Here is a 6,087-nt window from a genome sequence, read left to right as displayed (position 1 = left end):
AGCACTTCAAATATGCCATTGAATTGCCTTCTGACCTCCATGGTTTCTGATGAAAATCAACTGTTAATCTTATTGAGGATCCCTTGTTCATAACAAGCGACTTCTCTCTTACTGCTTTCAAGATTCTCTCTTTCTCTTTCAGTTTTGACAGTTTGTTTCTTGGGGTGGATCTCTTTTAGTTTATACTTGGAGTTCATTGAGCTTTTTGGAAGTATAGATCAATGTTTCTTCATCAAATATGGGAAAATTTCAGCCATTAATTCTTCAAATGTTCTTTCTTCTCCTTTCTTTCTCTCTCCTCTTTTTGGGACTTCCATAATGCATATGTTGTTCTGCTTGATGGTGTCCCACAAGTCCCTGAGGCTGCTCTTACTTTCCTTCATTCTTTTTTCTTTCTGCTCCTCATACTGGATACTTTCAATTGTCCTGTCTTAGAGTACACTGATTCTTTCTTCTGCCTGCTCAAGTCTGCTCAATCCAGCAAGTTTTTCATATTCTACTTTTCAGCTCCAGAATTTCTATGAGGTTCCTTTTTATAATTTCTGTCTCTTTATTGATATTCTCACTTTGTGCATACATTGTTTTCCTGGTTACCTTTTGTTGTTTGTACATGGTTTCCTTTAGCTCGTTGAGCATATTTATGTTAGTTGATTTAAGCTCTTTGTTTAGTAAGTACAACTTCTGTACTTCCTCAATGACAGTTATTTTTTTCCTGTGAATGGGCCATACCTTCTTATTTCTTTGCATGCTTCATAAATTTTTTTGTTGAAAACTAGACATTTTTTATATTATAAAGTGGTACCTCTGGAAATCAGATTTTCCTTTCATCAGGAGTTGTTGCTGCTTGCTGTGGGTTACAGCTGCTTGTTTAGTGTCCTTTCTAAGCTCTTTTTAAAAGTCTATAGTCTTTGTTGTTTGTGGTCACAAAGTCTTTGTTACTTTAGCTTGTAGTTAGCTTGCGGTTTGACAAAGATTTCTTAAATGCCATGTTTAAGTCACCTTTGCATTGATTCAGCATTTGCTTGATTGCACTAAACCTTTGACTATTTTCCAGAGTTCTGATGAAGTTGATTCCCAGTATTTTGCTTTTTTGGGTGTGTCTGTGGAGGAATAGGCTCTTAGAGCTCCCTACTCTGCCATTTTCCTAGACATCACTTCCAGTTACATTTTCATTTCAATATTTACTTTCCCTGCTGCTCTGCAGTGGCATCTTTTTCACAAATCAAGGATCATTATATAAGTGAGTCTGTTTCTGGATTCTCTATTCTGTTTTTTGGTCTGTCTGTCTATTCTTGAATCCATACCACAAACTCTTAATACTACAACTTCACAGTAACTCTTACTATCCAGTGGAGTATGTCCTCTTATATTCTTTGTCTTTCTCAAGAGAATCTTGGATATTTTGGGTCATTTGCATGCCAATTTAAATTTTAAAATCAGCTCGTCAAGTTTCACAGGAATACTCAGAAACACACACATTCACATACAAACCCTGTTGGGTTTTTAATTGGGATTGAAGCCCATTCATAGATTATATTTGGGGGAATTAACATGTTTACAATACTGAATCTTCTAATCCATGAACATATAATAGTCCACCATTTAGTTTAGGTCTTCACTGATTTCTCTAAATTCTGTATTTTATGATTTTTCTATAAAATTAGTATACTCTTTTACTAAATTTCTCTTGAAGCTCTTGATATTTTGTTATGGTAATTGTCTTGGTTTTCCAGAGCTACCCTCACAAACACCACACAATGGATTGGCTTAAACATTGGGAATTTAATGGCTTCTGGTTTTGAGGCTAGACGAAATCCAAAATCAAGATATCAGCAAGGCTTGTGTTCTTTTCAATGACTGTGGCATTCTGATGCTGGCTGCTGACAATCCTTGGTATTCCTTTGCTTGTATTTCTGTCTCTGATCACATGGCAACGTCCTCTCCTTTCTTGCTTCTGTGACTTCTGGGTTCTCTTTATAAGGTCTCTAATGTTCTGGATTAAGGCCCACCTTGGCTCAGCTCACCACACTTTAACTAAAAATAACTTCTTCAAATGGTCCTATTTACAATGGGTTCACACCCATAGGGATGCATATTAAGATTAAAAACATGTGTTTGTAGGGATACACAAATTCAACCTACCACAGTAATTCACAAGTTACACTTTGTTTAATTTCATTTCCATACTCTTTGTTGCTACAGAAGAAAAAATTGACTTCTGAATATACAGAGAAACCATAATTTTTTTTTAATCTAATAGTTTAGGTCTTTTGGATTTTCATCACTCAGTATAATCATATGTTAATAATAGAAGCTGTATTTCTTATTTAATGATGCCTTTCCATTTGATTTCTTCTGATGCCCATTACTTTACTATGAGGTATTTTCATCAAGATGTTGAATAGAAAAAGTGATAGTAGGCAGCTTTTTCTTCTTCCCAATTTTAAATGGCTTTTACCATTTCCACATTAAGTATGATGTTTACTGTAGTGTTTTTGTAGATGTCCTTAATCTGCTTTGATAACATACATATTTTTATTATGAATGAATGCTGATTTTTATAAAACACTTTGTACCAAATTAGATACAAGATTTTCTCATTTAATCTGTCTGTAAGGTATGCCACCTCAGGACCTATTTTCCCTCACGTCTATTCCTCATGCTTCCCTTCCTCTGCTCTCTACTATATAGGGGCTCGCTCCTAATTCCTAGGTTGTCTAACATCTGTATGCCAGCTTGGCTCAGCCAAGATGTGGCAACAAGAGAATAGAGCCAATAGGAGTTCCCAGAGTCTTCCTCTTTGTATCAGATGGCTTCTCCTTCAATGGCTATATCTTCTCCATGGCTCCAGCCCCCATTAGATTGTTCTACAGTGGTTCTGGACCCTGTTGACCTCATTTCTAGACTTCAGCAACGCCAGCACCTCTCTTTGTCCCTATAGCCTAGAGGTGGGAATAACTTCCTCATATTACTAATTTTTAGGTTTCTGTGTGGTTTCTCCTTCACTTGAGTGACAAATTTACTGCATTAAATTCCCTCTGGGTTAAATATATGGAGAAGTTCCTGTTTCCCTGGGAAATCCTTGATTGTTACATATGGCCAATTATATTGATTGTTTTTCTAGCATAAGGAATGGAGGTATATAGTCAAGTTGTAAAATTTCAAGCATACACATAAAGCTCTATAGCACTACCTGTGAGATACACACCCAAGTGGTGCTAAGAAGGATAATTATAGCCTTAAATAAATCTATTAGGAAACAATAAATATTTAAAACATCCAAGCAATTCAAGAAGCTAGAGAATGAATAGAATATTAAACCTAAATAAATGGAAGGTAGGAAATGATGAAGGTAAATGCAGAAATAAGGAAGTAGAAAATAGTAGTGCCAACCAACCAAAGCCAGTTCTTGGAAAAGATTTATAAAACATACAATTTTTGTAAATATTATCAATTACAAAAAAAGAAGTAGAAATAAGTGATGTTTGTTGAAGAAAATAGTACAATATAGGTGCAGAAGAGACTTAAACATTACAATAGAACACTATAAATATGGTTTACAATTACCTCAGGGACACCAAATGGTGGACCAAGAAGGAAAGGTTGTACCCATGTAAGTATTTTAGCCAATAAACTCAAAAGGAATGCTGGAATTAGAAAATTACCATCCTGCAGCCCCTAATGGAAGAATGGATAAAGGTGATGATCATCAGAAACAACCAACATCACCACAAAGGTGGACACACAGACATTATGCTCCTTCTAATGAAAGTACACATCACCTGTGGAGTGGTCTTGCCAATAAAGAAGCAAAAAAAAAAATCAATAAATCTTATTCTGATCAAGCTGCTACCTCTATTGATGATTTTTGATGCTCGTATTTTGGGTTCACTTATACTGTTCTCTGTAATGTTGCTTTTTTTTGAGATCATTGACTTCCATGCCATTAAGGAAAGGTACACAGGGCAGAGAGATCAGCTTTTCTTCGGGATTTGCATATGTGCCTCAGGGCCTGAGCTCTGCCCTTCCCCTTTCTATGTTCACCAGAACTCCAAAAATCCTCCGCTTTTATTTTGGAGTTTTTCATGTTGTTTTTTTTCTATGCCTGTCTCCTCTCTGCTGGGCTGGCTGCTCTCAGATTCTCTGGTGCCTGGTCTCAGTCTATCTATGGTTGGAGTTTGGATCAGTAGAATGAGTTTCCAATAAGGGCTGCCACTGCAGTTCTCCCTTCTCCTTCCCAGAGCTGACAGCCCCTCCTCCCACAGGACTGGGCCTGGCAGATTTCGCTGATCTCAGCAGTTCCACGTTTTCATGAGTGTTGTATGAAGTATGCCCAAAGTCAGATTGCTCTGTGGTGTCCAGTCCACGCAGTTCCTGGCTTTCTACCTACTTTCCTGGAGGAGTAACTAAAACATACAGCTCACCAGTCCGCCATCTTGCCCCGCCTCTAGGATAGAAATAGCTACAAAATATAGGAAAAGAACTATCATTTATCTCAGGCCAAACCATACTGCAAGTGAAGACCCCATGCAAAAAGGCCATGGAAATTTTAACAGAATCAAATGTGCAAGAAGTTCATTGTCCTGTTACTGTCTGTGGAGATGTTCATGGTCAATTCCATGATCTGACTGATGGAACTCTATAGAATTGGAGGGGAATCACCAGACACAAACTATTCATGGCTGACTATGTTGACACAGGTTATTATTCCATGGAGACTGTGACTCTTCTGGTGGCATTAAAAGTGAGTTATCCAGAACACATTAAAATATTGAGAGGAAACCATGAAAGCCAACAAAATACGTAAGTATATGGCTTTTATGATGACTGTCCACGAAAGTATGGAAATGCCAATGTTTGGAAATATTTCACAGATCTATTTGATTATCTTCCACTTACAGCTTTAGTAGATGGATGATATTCTGCCTCCATGGTGGCCTTTATCCATCCATAGATTCATTGGATCATACAGAGCCCTGGATCATTTAAAAGAAGTTCCACATGAGGGCCCAATGTGTGATTGTTATGGTCAGATCCAGATGATCACGGTGGGTGGGATATTTCTCTGCGTGGTGCTGGCTGCACATTTGGACAAGACATTTCTGAAAGTTTAACCACACCAATGGCCTCAGCTGATTTCTCGTCCTCACCAGCTTGTGATGGAGGGATATGACTTGTGTCATGATCAGAATGGTTACTAGCTTCACAGCACCTAATTATTGTTATTGTTGTGGGAACCAGGATGCTAGTGTGGAATTAGATGACATTTTAAAATATTCCTTCCTTCAGTCTGACCCAGCTCCTCGCCATGGAGAGCCTCATGTTACCTGAGCACCCCAGACTACTTTCCTGTAAATTGCTCCTCAGAAAATCTGCCTTTGTATGTGGAAGTATACCTGGCTTTTAAAACACACACACACACACACACACACACACACACACACACACACACACACACATACACATATTTAAAAACAAACAAAAAAAAACAGTAGTCTATGTGTTTCTGTAACAAATTGGGATCTAGCTCGACAGTAAACCTCTTCATGGACCAAAATGTACCACACTAATGATGAGCATTTAGCACAATTTGAGAATGAAATTCAGTACTACACTACGTTCTAGATCAGTCACTCTTAACAGTTTGCTGTATTTGTAGTAACTATTTTTCTCTGGACTACTCAAACAAAAGTGGTAACTAACTCCTTTCTCTCCTTTTGCACTTATTTGAAAATTGTAGTTATAGTGTTTAACTGGCATGGATTAATAGAGTTGGAATTTTATTTTTAAGGAAAATTCACAAAAGCTAACTTCCACTTACTCCACCTTTATTTTGTTGAAATGTATATAACTTAACTGATGAAAAGATTCTTCTTGGAAATATGTCTCCATAACATTTAAAGAGATTTCTCTTCATTTAAACTAAATTACTGTTTTACACTGACCTCATATTTCTGTACTTTTGTCATGATAGTGCTTGCATTCTATTTGGTGTACTGAGCAAATAAACCTTCCATTTCAAACAAACAAACAATAACAAAACTACAAACAAAGAGAAATAACTACGGTTTTGGATACACAATGCAT

General features: G+C 37.1%; 1 pseudogene; it reads left to right on the top strand.

Moving 5' to 3' along the window:
• Positions 1-4,513: 4,513 nt before the first annotated feature.
• Positions 4,514-5,331, top strand: LOC119525906 (annotated as a pseudogene).
• The last annotated feature ends 756 nt before the right edge of the window (positions 5,332-6,087 follow it).

This window comes from Choloepus didactylus, assembly GCF_015220235.1.
Source record: "Choloepus didactylus isolate mChoDid1 chromosome Y unlocalized genomic scaffold, mChoDid1.pri SUPER_Y_unloc1, whole genome shotgun sequence".
In the NCBI taxonomy this organism is placed as follows: Eukaryota; Metazoa; Chordata; class Mammalia; order Pilosa; family Megalonychidae; genus Choloepus; species Choloepus didactylus.
The sequence above is the reverse complement of the archived record's forward strand: the minus strand, read 5'-3'. Positions and strand labels throughout refer to the sequence as shown.